General features: G+C 45.2%; 1 protein-coding gene across 6 annotated transcripts in view; it reads right to left on the bottom strand.

Moving 5' to 3' along the window:
- Positions 1 to 18,012, bottom strand: part of LOC134348215 (pleckstrin homology-like domain family B member 2) — a 308,822-nt gene extending 290,810 nt beyond the window's left edge. For 5 of the 6 annotated variants that reach the window (XM_063051250.1, XM_063051252.1, XM_063051253.1 and 2 more), the window contains exons 1-2: positions 17,794 to 18,012; positions 3,007 to 3,242 (exon numbers count right to left, since the gene is read on the bottom strand). The gene's annotated coding sequence lies outside the window, so the exon portion shown is untranslated. The remainder of the gene's footprint in view (positions 1 to 3,006; positions 3,243 to 17,793) is intronic. The other variant, XM_063051251.1, reaches the window with a different exon arrangement.
- Positions 18,013 to 18,661: the final 649 nt, after the last annotated feature.

Genomic DNA, 18,661 nt, shown 5'->3' with positions numbered 1-18,661 from the left:
CATACCACCTTGATTGTAATATTCTGTGTGTTGGTGGAACTGTGGCCTTACAACTCTGTTCAATCCCAAATTTGGATGCTGTCTGTGTAGAGTTTGCATAGATTCCAGCTGCACCCCCCAGATATCAGAGAGTCACACAGCATCCTTTGAGCCAACTCATCCACATTGACCAAGATGCCCATTTAAGCTGGTCCCATTTGCCCGCGTTTGACCCATATCCCTCTAAACTGCTGCTATCCATGTACCTGGTCCGTGTCTTTTAAATGTTGTTAGTGTATCTGTCTTTTTGCCACTTTCTCTGTCAGCCAGATGCACAAAACATTTTTTAATGATTACAGCTGGGAAGTTGTTATGCTGTGTAATGAACCGGAGGTGATTAGGGAGCTTAAGGTAAAAGAACCCTTAGGAGGCAGTGATCACAAAGTGATTGAGTTCAACTTGAAATTTGATAGGGAGCAAGTCAAGTCTGACATAACAGTATTTTAGTGAAGTAAAGTAAATTGCAGTAGTATGAGAGAGGAGTTGGCCAAAGTAAATTAGAAGGAGATGCTGGCAGGGATGACAGCAAAGCAGCAATGGTGAGAGTTTCTGGGGAAAATAGGGAAGGTGCAGGATAGATGTACTGTATTCCAAAAACAAAGAAATACTCAAATGGCAAAATAGTACAACTATGGCTGACAAGGGAAGTCAAAGCTATTGTAAAAGCAAAAGAAAGGGCATACAACAAAGCAAAAATTAGTGGTAAGATAGAGGATTGGGAAGCTTTTAAAACCCTACAGAGAGGAACTAAAAGAATCATTAGGAGAGAAAAGATGAAATATGAAAACAAGCTAGCGAACAGTATCAAAATGAATAGTAAAAACTTTTTTCAAGTATGTTAAAAAATAAAACAGAGATGAGAGTGGATATAGGACCGCTAGAAAATGAGGCTGGAGAAATAATATCTGGGGACAAGGAGATGGCAGATGAACTAAATGAGATTTGCATCAGTCTTCACTGTGGAAGACACTAGCAGTGTGTCAGATGTTGAAGGGTGTGAGGGAAGAGAAGTGAGTGCAGTTACTATTACAAGGGAGAAGGTGCTCAAAAAGTTGAAAGACCTAAGGGTACGTAAGTCACCCAACCCAGATGAACTGCACCCTAGGGTTCTGAAAGAGGTAGCGTTAGAGATTGTGTTCAAAACTTATTGGACTCTGGCAATATCCCAGAGGACTGTTTAATTGCAAATGTCACTCCACTCTTTAAGAAAGGACGAAGGTAGCAGAAAGGAAATTATAGACCAGTTAGCCTGACCTCATTGGTTGGGAAGATGTTGGAGTCAATTGTTAAGGATGGGGTTATGGAGTACTTGATGACCAGGACAAGATAGGACAAAGTCAGTGTGGTTTCCTTCAGGGAAAATCTTGCCTGACGAACCTGTTGGAATTCTTTGAGGAGATTACATGTAGGATAGATAAAAGGGATGCAATGGATGTCGTATAGTTGACTTTCAGAAGGCTTTTGACAAGGTGCCACACATGAGGTTGCTTACCAAGTTAAAAGCTGATGGTATTACAGTAAAGTTACTGACATGGTTAGAGCATTGGCTGATTGGTAGGAGGCAGCGAGTGGGAATAAAAAGATTCTTTTCTGATTGGTTGCCAGAGACTAGTGGTCTTCCGCAGGGGTCAGTGTTGGGACCGTTACTTTTTATACTGTATATCAATTATTTAAATGATGGAATATGTGGTTTTGTTGCCAGGTTTGCAGATGATATGAAGATTGGTGGATGGGCAGGTAGTATTGAGAAAACAAGTACGCTGCAGAAGGTCTTGGACAGATTAGGAGAATGGGCAAGAGTGGCAAATGAAATACAATGTTGAAAGATGTATGGTCATGCACTTTGGTAGTAGAAATAAATGTGCAGACTATTTTGTAAATGGGGAGAAAATCCAAAAATCTGAGATGCAAAGATACTGGGAGTCCTTGTGCAAAACACCCTAAAGGTTAACTTGCAGGTAGAGTTGGTGGAGTATGAGAGCAGGGATGTGATGCTGAGGCTTTATAAGGGACTGGTGAGGCCTCATCTTGAGTATTGTGAATAGTTTTGGTCTCCTCATCTAAGAAAAAATGTGCTGGCGTTGGAGAGGTTTCAGAGGAGGTTCATAAGGACAATTCTAGGAATGAAAGGGTTATCATACAAGGTATGTTTGATGTCTCTGGGCCTCTGCTCACTGGAATTTCGAAGGAGGAGGGGGGATCTCATTGAAACCTTTTGAATATTGAAAGGCCAGACAGAGTAGATGTGGAAAGGATTTTTCCCATTGTGGGGGAGTCTAGGACAAGAGTGCATAGCCTCAGGATAGAGGGGCATCCATTTAAAACAGAGATGTGGAGAAATTTCTTTAGCCAGGGGTTGGTGAATTTGTGGAATTTGTTACCACAGGCAGCTGTGGAGGCCAGGTCGTTGGGTGTATTTAGAGCAGAGACTGATAGGTTCTTGAATGGACACAGCATCAAAGGTTACAGGGAAAAGGCCAGGGAGAGGGGAAAAAAGGATCAGCCATGATGAAATGGTGGAGCAGACGCGATGGGCCAAATGGCCTAATTCTCTCCTATGTCTTATGGTCTAAATTGATGGCCCTCTGAGTGAAAAATTGCCTCTCAGGTCCCTTTTAAATCTTTCTCCCTCAGGATCAGAATCAGAATCAGTTTTAACATCACCAGCATATGTTGTGAAATTTGTTAACTTTGCAGCAGCAGTACAATGCAATATATGGTAATAAGGAAAAACTGTATTGTAGTAAGTATATACGTTAAATAGTTAAATTAAATTAGTAGTACAAAAACAGAAATAAAAAAGTTGTGATGTAGTCTTCGTGGGTTCAATGTTCATTCAGAAATCGGATGGCAAAGGCTGTTCCTGAATCATTGAGTGTGTGCCTTCATAAGATCATTCCTCCCATAGTCAACACCCTGACTAATCTAGGTCAGCGTGCCAAATACCTTCTTCATTACCTTACATACCTGTGATGCGACTGTCAGGGAGCCATGTACTACTCTCCTAGGTCTCTCTGTCCCAGAGGCAGGTGTGTTTGTAGGCACTCTTCCCACTTCACTGCGTGGGTGCGTAGCTGCTTAGTGACCGAAATGCTTCCGTGCACATAGCTTTCGTTGCTGTGCAGCTAGAAATTTCCTTTCTATCATGTTTTATTAAAGCACCCAGTGGTTTTCAGGCCTAGAGCAACGGTTGATCCACACAGCTGTAAAACAAAATGAGAGGGCATGTTGTTTGTAGGTGAATTGGCTGTTGTAAGTTGCCCCTAGGGTAGAATGTGGGAGAGTTGAGGGAAATGTGAGGAGAATAAAATGGATTATGCTTTGGTGGTATGAACTCAATTTGACAGAGAGCCAGTTCCCATGCTGTGTCTCCGTCTGTCTCTCTGGTAAGACAACCTGGGGCTCCAAGGCAACTTTAGTACAATGCTGCTGATTGACCTCCATCTCTGTTACAATGCAAAGATTCCTGTTTACATTTGGTATTGATCCCAGAGCTCTTGCCCCATCTACATTGAACCAATGCAAGACCGCACCAGCTTCAGTGTTCAACCAGTGTGCAAAAACATAAACTCTGCAAATACAAAAAAAGAAACAACTATAATAAATTAATAAGCAATAAATATTGAGGATGTGAGCTGAAGAGTTCTAGAGAGTGAGTCCATAGCTTGCGGGAACAGTTCAGTGATGGGGCAAGTGAAGTTGAGTGAACCTTTGGTTCAAAAGCCTGATGGTTGAGAGGTAAGACACAGGAACACATACCAATCTTCATAGAGGGATCAGAAGTGGAGAGAGCAAGCAGCTTCAAATTCCTGGGTGTCAAGATCTCTGAGAATCTAACCTGGTCCCAACTTATTGATGTAGTCATAGAGAAGGCAAGACAGCAGCTATACTTTATTAAGAGTTTGAAGAGATTTGGCATGTCAACAAATACACTCAAAAACTTCTATAGTTGTACCACAGAGAGCATTCTGACAGGCTGCATCACTGTCTGGTATGGAGGGGCTAGTGTACAGGACTGAAAGAAGCTGCAGAAGGTTGTAAATCTAGTCAGCTCCATCTTGGGCACTAGCCTACAAAGTACCCAGGACATCTTTAGGGAGCGGTGTCTCAGAAAGGCAGCGTCCATTATTAAGGACCTCCAACACCCAGGACATGCCCCTTTCTCACTGTTACCATCAGGTAGGAGATACAGAAACCTGAAGGCACACACTCAGCGATTCAGGAACAGCTTCTTCCCCTCTGCCATCCGATTCCTAAATGGACATTGAAGCGGACACTACTTCACTTTTCTTAATATACAGTATTTCTGTTTTTGCATATTTTTTTAATAATCAACCTATGTAATTGATTTACTTGTTTATTTATTATTATGTTTTATTTTATTTTATTATTATTATTATTTTTCTCTTTCTGCTCGATTATGTATTGCATTGAACTGCTGCTGCTGTTAACAAATTTCACGTCACATACCGGTGATAATAAACCTGATTCTGATTCTGAACCTGGTGGTGTGAATCCTGAGGCTCCTGTACCTTCTTCCTGATGGTTGAGGGGTAATAACTGTTCCTGAACCTGGTGGTGTGGGTCCTGAGGCTTCTGTACCTCCTTCCTGATGGTTGAGGGGTAATAACTGTTCCTGAATCTGTTGGCGTGAGTCCTGAGGCTTCTGTACCTTCTTCCTGATGGTTGAGGGGTAATAACTGTTCCTGAACCCGGTGGTGTGGGTCCTGAGGCTTCTGTACCTCCTTCCTGATGGTTGAGGGGTAATAACTGTTCCTGAATCTGTTGGCGTGAGTCCTGAGGCTCTGGTACCACCTTCCCGACAGCAGCAGCAAGAAGAGATGGGTGGTGGGGGTCCCCGATGATGGATGCTCCTTTCCCGCGACGACGCTCTGTGTAGATGTGCTCAGTGGTGGGGAGGGCTTTACCCATGATGGATTGGCCCATATCCACTACTTCTTGAAGTGCAGGAGTTTTTAGCTGTGGACATCTGGGCTAAAGGTTACTGTCCCAAGAGAATGCTTTATCATGAAGGGATGTTGCCTGCCATCAGGGAAATGGAATGCACAGAATAATAAATTGTTAATTACAAACAGACTGACTGGCAGCTGTAAAATAGTTGTGGTTATGTGGATGTGGATTGAACTCATTTTGGTCCTTGTGCAGCTCAGCTGTTACTATTAAAATCTAAAATCAACAGAAGATAGGATGGCATGTATACAGTCATAACTCTGCTTAGAGAGATTCTGACAGTGCATTTCATCTTTAGATGTATGACAGGCACTGAAATACTTTGCTGGGTTAGTAAGTTGGAATCTGTTTGGTGTCCAAGACCAACATCCCCTAAAAGTGTCTATGCATCAAGATAGGGTAGAAAAGCAGTCATATGGCATGCTTGCCTTCATTGGTCAGGGCACTGAGTGTAAGTGACGGGAAGTCACACTGCAACTGGATAAAGCACCTGGAGTACACTGGCCATTCCATTGCAGCAAAGTGTGGGGGTTTGGAGAGGGTGCAGAGAGCTTTACCAGGATGCTGTCTGCATTCAAGTTGTGCGCTGAAAGAAAGGTTGGACAAACTGAGATTGTTTTCTCAGGAGCACCGGAGGTGGAGGGGAGAGATGACAGAGAGATGGCAGAAATTTGTAAAATTATGAGAGGCATAGATAGTCAATCAGAATTTTTTCTCAGGGAAAAAATGCCAAATACTAGAGAACATGTATTTTTAAGTTGAGTAGGGGAATCATAAAAGAAATGTGCGGAGAAGATTTATGTATGTTTGTGTTTGGTTATATTGAGGTGCAGTTCAGAATAGGCCCTTCCAGCACTTTGAGCCACAGCACCCCAACTTAACCCTAGACTAATCACAGGACAACTTATAATGGCCATTTAGCCGACTAATTGGTACGTCTTTGTAATGTGGGTAAAACTGCAGCCCCCGCAGGAAAGCCACACAGTCACGGGTCATGGGAGAACATACAAATGTACAAACAGTCAGCAATGAGAATCCAGCTGGGGTCGCTGGTACTGTAAATCGTTGTGCTAACCACTACACTACCGTGCAATGGGAATTGACCCGGGTCACTGGTACTATAAAACGTTGTGCTAACCACTACACTACCATGTGATGGGAATCGACCCGGGTCGTCTGTACTGTAAACCGTTGTGCTAACTACGACACTACCGTGCAATGGGAATCGACCCAGATCGTCTGTACTGTAAACCATTGTGCTAACTACGACACTACCGTGCGATGGGAATCGACCCAGGTCGTCTGTACTGTAAACCGTTGTGCTAACCACTACACTACCATGTGATGGGAATCGACCCAGGTCATCTGTACTGTAAACCGTTGTGCTAACCACTACACTACCGTGCGATGGGAATCGACCCGGGTCGTCTGTACTGTAAAACGTTGTGCTAACCACTACACTATCACACGATGGGAATTGAACCTGGGTCACTGGTACAGTAAAGTGTTGTGTTAACCACTACACTACCATACGATGGGAATCGAACCCATGTCGTTAGTACTGTAAACTGTTGTGCTAACTACTACACGACTGTGCTGCCCTACATAGTGAGTGGAGCACGCTGCCAGGGCTGAAGGCACCTGCGATAGTTTGTTCGATAGACAAATGAATATGCAGGCGATGGATGGGTATGGATCATGTACAGGCAGGCAAGATTCATATTTGCCACAGGCATGGTAGGCCCAGGGTCCTGTTCCTGAGCCACATGCTGTGTGCAGGAAGATCTGTAATGTGATAATGGGCAAATGATCTGCTTAGTTCATTTGTTTGAGGGACAGACTTTGGGCAGGTTTCGATTTAAGGAGGCAGCTCGTGTCAACCTCTCGTGTGAAATCAATGAGTGATCAATCCTGGCCTTGCTCCAAGCTCCTTGTTTACCTGATTCCATATCAGGATATTGATCAGTTACAGATACGGGTGGAGAAATGGTAGATTACGTTTAATCTGGCCAAGTGTGGGAGCACAAATGTAAAGGAAACGTACACAGTGAGCGTTAGGAACCTGAACCGCATTGGTAAACGGGGATTTTGTGTCCAAGACCGAAGCTCTCGGTGGCAACACAAGCAGATAGCATGGTAAAGAAGGCATGTTTGCTTTCCTTGGTTGAGGTATTGAGTATCAGAGTGGGGAAGTCACATTGCAGCCAAATAAAGCATTTGTTAGGCTACATTCAGAGTATTGTGTATGATTCTGGTCACCACACTGCAGGTAGTATGTGGAGGTTTGGCACAGTTTACCAGGGACTGGCTGGATTACAGGGTATGAGCTATAAGGAGATCAGGCAAACTTGAGGTGTTTTCTTTGGAGTGTCAGAGGCTGATGACAGACCGATAGAAGGTTTAAAAGTTATGACAGACACAGATCAGGTTGACAGAATTTTTTTTCCAAGGGTAGAAATATCAAAAACTAAAGTACATGTATTTAAGGTGAATGGGGGAAGATTTAAAGGTCTCGTGCAGGGAATTTTTTTTTATACAGAGTAGTGGGTGCCTAGAATGAGCTGCCAGGTAGTGGTGGGACTAGATACTGTAAGAAACTGTTGGATAAGTTCATGGATTTTCAGAAGGCCTTTGACAAGGAGCCACAAATGAAGCTGCTGAATAAGAGTCCATGGTATTACAGGAAAGATACGAGCATGGATAAAAGATTGGCTGATTGGCAGGAGACAAAGAGGGGGAATAAATGTGGCCTTGCCTTGTTGGCTGCTGGTGACCAGTGGGGTTCCGTAGGGATCTGCTTTGGGACAATTTCTTTTCAGATTATATTCCAATGAGCTGAATGATGGAACTGTTGGCTTTGTGGCCAAGTTTGCGGATGATGCAAAGATGGGTGGAGGGGCAGGTAGTGTTGAGAAAGCAGAGAGACTGCAGAGGAATTTGGACAGGTTATGGCTTGCAAAGAGATCTGCATCAGCTAGAAAAATGGGCTGAAAATGGCAGCTGGAGTTTAATGCAGACAAGTGTGAGGTTTTGCACTTTGGTAGCAGCAACCATGGCCAAGTGGTTAAGGCGTTTGTCTAGTGATCTGAAGGTTGCTAGTTCGAGCCTTAGCTGAGGCAGCATGTGTGTCCTTGAGCAAGGCACTTAACCACACATTGCTCTGCGACGACACCGGTACCAAGCTGTATGGGTCCTAATGCCCTTCCCTTGGACAACTTTGGTGGTGTGGAGAGGGGAGACTTGCATGGGAAACTGCCGGTCTTCCATACAACCTTGCCCAGGCTGACGCCCTGGAAACCTTCCAAGGCGCAAATCTCACGAGACTAACGGATGCCAACACACAGCAGCAACCAGGGTAGGTCTCACACAGAGAGTGGTAGGGCACTGAAGAGTGTGGTAGAACAACATGATCTGGGAATACAGGTCCATAATCCATTGAAAGTGGCGTCACAGGTAGATAGGTTCGTAAAGAAAAACTTCTGGCATATTGTCCTTCGTAATTCAATGTATTGAGTACAAGAGATGGGATGTTATGTTGAAGTTGTATAAGACATTGGTGAGGCCTAATTTGGTGTATTGTGTGCAGTTTTGGTCACCTACCTACAAGAAAGGTGTAAAAAAAGGTTGAGAGAGTGCAGAGAAAATTTACAAAGATGTTGCCGGGTCTGGAGCACCTGAGTTATAAGGAAAGATTGAATAGGTTAGGACTTTATTCCTTGGAACATAGAAGATTGAGGGGAGATTTGATAGAGGTATACAAAATTATGAGAGGTATAGATAGGGTAAATGCAAGCAGGCTTTTTCCACTGAGGTTGGGTGGGACTACAACCAGACGTCATGGGTTAAAGGAGAAAGATGAAAAGTTTAAGGGGAACATGAGGGAAAACTTCTTCACCCAGAGTTGTGTGAGTGTGGAATGAGCTGCCAGCACAAGTGATGAGCTCGATTTCAACGTTTAAGAGAAGTCTGGATAGGTACATAGATGGTAGGGGCATGGAGGGCTATGGTCCCGGTGTAGATCAATGGGATTAGGCAGTTTAAATGGTTTAAGCCCAAAGGGCCTGTTTCTGTGCTGTACTTATCTATGACTCGATGAGATTAAAAGGGACAAAAGGTGGCAGATGAAATGGAGTGTTGGGAACTGTATGAACATAGAAATCTACAGCACATTACAGGCCCTTCGGCCCACAATGTTGTGCTAACCATGTAACCTCCTCCAGAAAATGCTTAGAATTTCTCTGCCACATAGCCCTCTATTTTTCTAAGCTCCATGTATCTATCTAAGAGTCTCTTAAAAGACCCTATTGTATCCACCTCTACCACCGTACCTGGTAGTGCATTCCACGCACCCACCACTCTCTGTGTGAAAAACTTAATTCTGACATCCCTCTTGTACCAACTTCCAAGCACCTTAAAACTATGCCCCATCATGTTAGCCATTTCAGCCCTGGTAAAGTTCACTCAATCAATGCCTCTCATCACCTTATACACCTCTATCAGGTCACCTCTCATCCTCCGTCGCTCCAAGGAGAAAAGGCCAAGTTCACTCAACCTATTCTCATAAGGCATGCTCTCCAATCCTTGTAAATCTCCTCTGCACTCTTTCTATAGTATTCACATCCTTCCTGTAGTGAGGTGACCAGAACTGAACACAGTACTGTACTCTGTCTAACTCAGGTGTTATAGAGCTTTAACATTACCTCATAGCTCTTGAACTCAATCCCACGGTTGATGACGGCCATCACACCAAATGCCTTCTTAACAACACTGTTGACATTAGAAAGGGTCCAGAGGATGTTCACAATCATTATCCCAGAAATGAAAGAGTTAATGAAAGAAGCATTGGAAGGTTTTGGGCCTTTACTCACTGGAGTATAGAAAAATAATGGGGGATCTTATTGGAACCTATCAAATATTGAGAGGCCCAGTTAGGACAGACGTGGAGAGCATGTTTCCAGTGGTGGGTGAGTCTAGGACCAGAAGGTGCAGCCTCAAAATAAAAAGAACAGAGATGAGGAGAAATTTCTTTAGGCAGATGGTGGTGCTGCTGTGGTTGTGAAGGCCAAGGCACTTGGTATATTTAGAGCAGAGGTGTATGGTTCTTAAGCAGTAAGGGGATCAAAGGTTATGGGGAGAGGGCTGGAGAATGGGGTTGAGAGCAAAATTAAATCAGACATGTTCGAATGGCAGAGCAGATTTGATGGGCCAAGTGGCCTAATTCTGTTCCTGTGACTCATGGTTACATAAAATGCATGAATGAAGAGATATGGATTATGTTCAGGCAGTTGGGATTTAAATTAATTCGACATCATGTTTGGTACAGACCTCCGGGGCTGAAGGGCTTCTTCCTGTGCTGTACTCTCCTGTTCTAGCATCTGCAGCCATTTTTATCTCCACATCACCTTCCAGACTCTCTCTCTGTATCCACCCTCCCTTTACCAGTTCCACCGACCAATCATCCCCATTTCACTATTCCAGCTATCACTTACCAGCTCCTACCTCACCCATTCCTCTCACCTTGCGACACTATCTCCCCTCTTACGCTCTCAGTCCCGATAACGGTCCTGTTGAGAACCTGCTGTCTGTGCAGATGCTGCTTGACTCACCGAATCCCTCCAAAAATATTTTCTGTTCTCCTGCCTGTGATGTTTGCCATCTTAAACTATCTCTCAATTAAGTAAGGGCTGAGTTTGCTCTGAAACCCATTTTGAAATGAACTGCTCCACCATTGTTGACTGCGCTTTCAATGACGAAGACTCAAGCTCTGGAATTGCTTCCTGAAGCTTCACCACTCCCTTGAGGGAGGGGATCGTTGACTCAGGCCTGAGGCCAGCGTCGGGCATTTTCATGCCTTACAAGGCATGGAAAGAAAGACTGTCTGGCGCGCCACTCCTCACACATAGAGCATTGTGTGGTTAAGTGCCTTGCTCAAGGACACATCTCAGCTAAGGCTCGAACTGGCGACCTTAAGATCACTAGACGAACGCCTTAACCACTTGGCCACGTGCCCACAGAAGCACTCCTAAACTGTTTTGTCTTCCTGCACTCTATGGGGCCCAGCACAATTCCTTTTTGACATTGCGCCAGGAAGCACGCAGAGATGTGTTTGGTATTTGAAGTCAAACTGTTTTTATTCACTTTCCAGGTTCGGGTATTGCTGGCAAGACCAGTGTTTACTGTCCGTCCCTAATCAGCACCATTTTGAACTGGTCCTGTCTTGGTGAAGGTGCTGTTAGGGAGAGAGTTCCAGGAGTTTTGATCTAGTGCTGACAAAGGAACAGTGATATATTTTCACGTGAGGATTGGAAGGGCAGCCATGGTCCCTTTGCCCCTGTCCCACTCGGTGTAGAGGTCACGGGTTTAGGGACTACTACTGGAGTAGGATGTGTGAGTAACAGAAGTGCATTTTGTAGATGGTACAGACTGCCGCACAGAGAGAATGAATGTTTAGGGTGGTGCAGTCACAAACAAGAGAGAATCTGCAGATTCTGGAAATCCAAACAACACACACAAAATGCTAGAAGAACTCAGCAAGCCAGACAGCATCTATGGAAAGGAGTAAACAGTGGACGTCTTGGCCCGACATGTCAACTGTACTCTTTTCCATAGATACTCCCTTTCCTGCTGAGTTCCTCCTGCATTTTGTGTGTGTTGTTTAGATTGATGGTTGGGATGCCAATCAACTGGGCTGGATGGCATTTAGCTTTAAAAAGTAGCTGGACATCTGGGCATGTGGATAGTGTCCCACTACTGGCCATTTTAGTTGCTATTACAAACCCGGACAAGAACACCATGTAGACTGGCCGGATCAGATCTATAACTCAGCATTGCCATGAAGAACACCATGTAAACTGGCTGGGTCAGATCCATAAATCAGCATTGCCACGCTACATCATGATTTTCATACCTCTGCTTGTTCTGTTACCGTGAGATTGAACACCATTACACCAAACAAGTTTCAACTGAAAGAAATCCTCCATTAGGGCTGGGAACAGGCATTTGCCCCAGGTCCAAGAGAGGGATTTGAGCAGATAAAGGTTTATCTGATTGCAATGCAGGGAAACATTCCTCACAGCACAGGCTGCCGTGCTGGATAAACATTGGACCAAATATTTCCAGAGGTTCCAGGAAATGAGTGAGCATGAATGTCAGGACAGTCTTTTTTGTTTAAACTTGAGAACAGCATTGCACCAAGAAGACAAAACATGAAGCCTGGTTTACATTTCATTTCAAAGTTTAGTCACTGCATGCAAACCTACACGAATACATTTAAACAGGAAATGATAAAGATCAGATAGCATTTCAAGGTATCATCCAACCAGAACTTTATTGAATGAGCTCAATCTGCCTGCACACCTGAACTGACAGTCAAAACAAGTGAACTCCGTAAAATGCATCCTCATTTTTCTCAAATCTTACTCTTCCAGTTGCTGAAATTCTTCATCTACCTCTGGGAAACCCTCTCTCAGTCATAGTTTTGAGTCGGATGCCTTTGATCTAAAGGGTTTGTCATCACAGACATCATTATTTGTATGTTGCAAATGTTGGCAGAAATAAACGGGAATTTTCCCTGGCAGTCAATCACCAGGAGCAGAGCTTCATATCAGATCAAAATACTTCCCCAGCCCTTGTTTCAACCGATGTTTTAAACAGTTTGGAAGAACGAAACAGTCAAACATACCAGAGTGAGGGAGTAACATCCCAACATCAGAGTGTAGGTGGTACCTGGGTTGTGAGAGTTCCCTTCCTGAGAACTGTCCCCAAGCCAATTCTGTACCACAGAGAGCATCCAATCGGGATGCTCACAGCTTGGTATAGTAACTGTTCTCTGCAAGAAAGTAGAGAGAGTTGTGAACACAGCCCAGTCCATCATGAAAATCAGCCTCCCCTCCATTGACTCCTTTTCTACTTCACACGACGTCAGCAAAGCAGCCAGCTCTCCCAACGCACTCATGCTCTCTTCTCTCCCCCTCCTATCAGGCAGAAGATACAAAAGCCTGAGATACAAGGTTCAAGGACAGCTTCGATCTTACTGTTACCAGACTCTCGAATGAACCTCTCAAATGTCCGTAGATGAACTCCACATGGTAGGCTTATTCAGAAAGTCCACACGGTAGGTTTATTCAGAAAGTCAGAAGGCATGGGATCCAGGGAAGTTTGGCCAGGTGGATTCAGAATTGGCTTGCCTGCAGAAGGCAGAGGGTCGTGGTGGAGGGAGTACATTCAGATTGGAGGGCTGTGACTAGTGGTGTCCCACAAGGATCTGTTCTGGGACCTCTACTTTTCGTGACTTTTATTAACGACCTGGATTTGGGGGTAGAGGGGTGGGTTGGCAAGTTTGCAGACAACACAGAGGTTGGTGTTGTAGATAGTGTGGAGGAATGTCGAAGATTGCAGAGAGACATTGATAGGATGCAGAAGTGGGCTGAAAAGTGGCAGATGGAGTTCAACCTGGAGAAGTGTGAGGTGGTAGACTTTGGAAGGACAAACTCCAAGGCAGAGTACAAAGTAAATGGCAATGTGGAGGAGCAGAGGGATCTGGGGGTACATGTCCACAGATCCCTGAAAGTTGCCTCACAGGTAGATAGGGTAATTAAGAAAGCTTATGGGGTGTTAGCTTTCATAAGTCGAGGGATAGAGTTTAAGAGTCGCGATGTAATGATGCAGCTCTATATAACTCTGGTTAGGCCACAAATGGAGTACTGTGTCAAATTCTGGTTGCCTCACTATAGGAAGGATGTGGAAGCATTGAAAAGGGTACAGAGGAGATTTACCAGGATGCTGCCTGGTGTAGAAAGTATGCATTATGATCAGAGATTAAGGGAGCTAGGGCTTTACTCTTTGGAGAGAAGGAGGATAAGAGGAGACATGATAGATAATAAGATAATAAGAGGAATAGATAGCCAGTGCCTCTTCCCCAGGGCACCACTGCTCAATACAAGAGGACATGGCTTTGAAGTAAGGGGTGGGAAGTTGAAGGGGGATATTAGAGGAAGGTTTTTTACTCAGAGAGTGGTTGATGTGTGGAATACACTGCCTGAGTCAGTGGTGGAGGCAGATACACTTGTGAAGTTTAAGAGACTACTAGACAGGTACATGGAGGAATTTAAGGTGGGGGGTTATATGGGAGGCAGGGTTTGAGAGTCAACACAGCATTGTGGGCTGAAGGGCCTGTAATGTGCTGTACGTTCTATCTCCCAAAGTGGCCCTTGCACTTTCGTTGTGTATCTACAATGCACTTTCTTTGTAACTGTGACACACAATTCTGCATTCTGTTTTAATACAACTATCTGACTATACTTATGGATAGAGCGATAGTCTGGGTGGAGCACAAAACAAAAGCTTCTCACTCTATCATGGTACATGTAACAATGATAAACTGATACTGAGAAATTCTGCAGATCCTTGAAACCCAAAGCAACAAACACAAGATGTTGGAGCATCCATGGAAATGAATAAACAGTCAACATTTTGAGCCCAGACCTTCATTGGGACTGAAAGGAACAGGGGAGATGCTAGAATAAAAAGGTGGGGGGAGGGCAAGGAGGATAGCTAGAAGGAAAATCCTGCCTGACAAACCTGTGGAATTCTTTGAGGAGATTACAAATAGGATAGATAAAGGGAATGCAGTGGATGCTGTATATTTGGACTTTCAGAAGGCATTTGAGAAGGTGCCACACATGAGGCGGCTTACCAAGTTAAGAGCCCATGGGATTATAGGAAAGTTACTAACATGGTTAGAGCATTGGCTGATAGGTAGGAGGCAGTGAGTGGGAATAAAAGGATCCTTTTCTGGTTGGCTGCCGGTCACTAGCGGTGTTCTGCAGGGGTCGGTGTTGGGACTGCTTCTTTTTATGCTGTATATAAATGATTTAGATTATGGAATAGATGGCTTTGTTGCTAAGTTTACAAATGATACGAATATTGGTGGAGGGGCAGGTAGTGTTAAGGAAACAGGTAGGATGCAGAAGGACCCAGACAGATTAGGAGAATGGGCAAGAAAGTAGCAAATGAAATACAATGTTGGAAAATGTATGGTCATGCACTTTGGTAGTAGAAGTAAATGTGCTGACTATTTTCTAAACGGGGAGAAATTCCAGGAATCTGAGATGCAAAGGGACTTTGGAGTTCTTGTGCAGAACACCCTGAAGGTTAACTTGCAGGTTGAGTTGGTGGTGAGGAAGGCAAATACCATGTTAGCATTCATTTCAAGCGGTTTAGAGTACAAGAGCAGGGATGTGATGCTGAGGCTTTATAAGGAACTGGTGAGGCCTCATCTTGAGTACTGTAAACAGTTTTGGGCCCCTCATCTTAGAAAAGATTTGTTGGCATTGGAGAGGGTCCAGAGGAGGTTTACAAGAATGATTCCAGAAATGAAAGGGTTATCGTATGAGGAACGTTTGTTGGCTCTGGGCCTGCACTCGCTAGAATTCAGAAGGATGAGGGGGGATCTCGTTGAAACCTTTTGAATGTTGAAAGTCCAAAACAGAGTCGATGTGGAAAGGATGTTTCCCATGGTGGGGGAGTCTAGGACAAGAGAGCACATCCTCAGGATAGAGTGGCATCCATTTAAAACAGAGATGCGGAGAAATTTCTTTAGCCAAAGGATGGTGAATTTGTGGAATTTGTTGCCACGTGCAGCTGTGGAGGCCAGGTCATTGAGTGTATTTAAGGCAGTGATTGATAGGTTTTTAATTGGACATGGCATCAAAGGTTACGGGCAGAAGGCTGGGAACTGGGATTGAGGAGGGAAAAAGAAAAAGATCAGCCATGATTGAATGGTGGAGCAGACCTGATGGGCCAGATGGTCTAATTCTGCTCCTATGTCCTATGGCCCTATGGTCTTAAGGTGATAGGTGAAGCCAGGTGGGTCGGAATGGTAAAGGGCTGGAGATGAAGGAATCTGATAGGAGAGGAGAGTGGACCATAGGAGAAAGGCAAGATGAAGGGGACCCGGTGGGAGTTGATAGGCGGGTGAGAAGAGGTAAGAGGCCAGAGTGTCGGTTCATGGCTTCCTCTTGTGCCAAGATGAGGCCATCCTCTGGGTAGAGGAGCACCACCTTATATTCTGTCTGGGTAACCTCCAGCCTAATGCCATGGATATTGTTTTCTCCTTGTGGTAAAATAATATTTCCCTCCCCCTCCCCTCTGAAGAGGGTCTCATTCCAAAACATCAACTGTTAATTCATTTCCATAGATGTTGCCTGACCTGCTGAGTTCCTCCAGCATTCTGTGTGTGATACTGATAGTGTAAGGTCTGCTCTCTGTAAAGAGCAACTAGAAAAGGTGATCTCATTGAAACACAAATCTTACGGATCACGACAGTTAGAAGCAGGGGTGATATTTCTACCAGAATCAAGAACTGCACACACACGGATAGTTTCCTTGCCCCCTAACCCTATGCTGCCCCTGGTGTTGCCCTGGGTAGCCCCTCCCCACACACAATGACCATGGGTGGCCCCTCCCCCCACACAATGACCTGGGTGGCCCCTCCCCACACACAATGACCACGAGTGCTCTGCCTCCTGGAAAGTCCACAACAGGGGGCAAACACGAATTCTCATCACTATGGAGTATGCCTCTGGGGAAGATGTACAATGTATAAATGTTCTAAGTAAAAAGTGAAGTTGCAGTCAGTGAAGAAACTTATCAAAGGACGTAGGTCAATTACAGATATGGGCAGATAGTGTTGAGTCCAGGCAAGTGTGAGGTCAAATGTATGGGGGAAGTATACAAAGTACATTTGGATTGTTTTCTCTGGAGGGACAGATCACTTCAGGGGTAAGGTCATGAATCCAGCCCCTGGGTTTGCTCAATGATTCCACTCATGATGTCTCATATTTACAGACTAGTATTCCCTGGATTTTATATCAAACTTCTCTGAATCTCCTGCAGTTGAAGGATCAAAGGCAGTTTATGGACCTGCTAGAAACAGTTTCTGCATGTAGAACCTTACATGGGCCAAGTCCACACCCTAGATTCCCGTCCAGCAAAAAGAACCTCTCCTTGCCCCACACCCCCTATCCAGAACAGCAACCTGATCATTTCTACTCTTCTAAAGAAACCACATGAGGTTTGCGTACTGTTGGGATGCCCAGTACAGTAAGCTGCACCCACTCCTGTAAAACACATACGGGCATCTGACGTGGAGGACACTGAGTTTTGTAAGATCATGCACAAGATGCTGTAGGAACCCAGCATCCACGGAAAGAAACGGACAGCCGACGTTTCAGGTCTTGACCGGAAACGTTCACTGTCCATCTCCCTTCACAGAAGCCGCCTGACCCGCCGAGTTTCGCTAGCGACATGAGATTCCAGCCTCTGTAGTCTCCGATTTCCCAATATATGTCACCTCTACCCATGGAAGTCTATTAGCTCTTCCAGGTTCTTTCAGTCTCCCTCCTCCGCTTCCCCTCCCCACTCATTTCACCGGGGAGGGAGGGGACGGTGAGGTAGGGGAATGGGTGGAGTGAGGAGGGACGAGATGTGGTGGAGGGAGAAGGTAGGGAAACCGGGTTGGGGAGAAGAGGGACATGGAATGGCGAGGGAAGAGCAATGGGAAGGGTTGAGGGGAAAGCGGTCGGGACGGGTTGAGGAGAGGGAGACAGGCGCAGAGAGGAGGAGGGCTGGTGACTGGGATCGGATCTGACTGCCTGCTCTTTGGGAGGACACGGGAACCCCTGCATTGTACCCCGATCCCTGATCGCGTCAGTCAGCTGTGGGGACAGAGGGACCCCTCAGTGTGCCCGGACCCCGTTAGGCTGGGGCGCGGTCTGTACTCACGCCGCCTGTCGCCGGGTTCGGATCCGGACCGCCGTCCGCTCCCACAGCCGTCGCTCCCGCTCAGCTCCTGTCCAGCCACGTAGCGCAAGGGAGCGGGGGCGGGAGCGCGCACACGCGGGTTCAACCGCGTCGGGCGGCCAGGCAGAGTACAGCCCGACACACCGGCAGTACAGCCTGACATACAGTGTGTGACCCACACCCTAACAGCCCAGCTCGACATACGGCAGCACACCACGAATACAGCTCGGCACACTGGGTGTACAGCCCAACTCATCCGGTATAGAATCTCACACACGTCAACACACCAGGGGTACATAACCCACCCAACGGTACACCCTTACGCATAGGAAGCACAACGCAACACCTCCTGTATGACAGGGGTAAGTTTTTCATGTTGAAGGTGGCTGGATAAATGGAATGAGCTGCAGAGGTGGGAACAATTACATTTCAGACTTTTGAAGAAATTCATGGATAGAAAAGGTTTAGAGAAATGCCGACCAACTACTAATTTTAAATAGTGTGAATGGGCATCTTGATTGGCATGGATAAGCTGGGTTGAAGGGCTTGTTTCTGTTCAGTATAATTCATCCATGATTCTAAGAAATATTTCACTTTACTTCAATGAAATGCCCACATATAACAAAAGGATTCCTTAAAACTTCCACAAGGAGCCCTTGGTAACAGTTGAGCTGTTTCAGTCCATACCTTGAAATAAGATGGATTTACTTCATAACTGACTTGGAATTCAAGTGTCTTTAATGATGCACCCCGTTGTTACTTCCTTGAAACACCTATATCTTAACTTTGCAAAATCATGCACTCCAGAGGTTTGACTGAAATCAGTTTTGGAAGGATCTTAAAAATGCAA

Source organism: Mobula hypostoma, chromosome 6 (assembly GCF_963921235.1).
Source record: "Mobula hypostoma chromosome 6, sMobHyp1.1, whole genome shotgun sequence".
Lineage (NCBI taxonomy): Eukaryota > Metazoa > Chordata > Chondrichthyes > Myliobatiformes > Myliobatidae > Mobula > Mobula hypostoma.
Note: the sequence above shows the minus strand (reverse complement) of the source record. Positions and strands in the feature narration are given on the sequence as shown.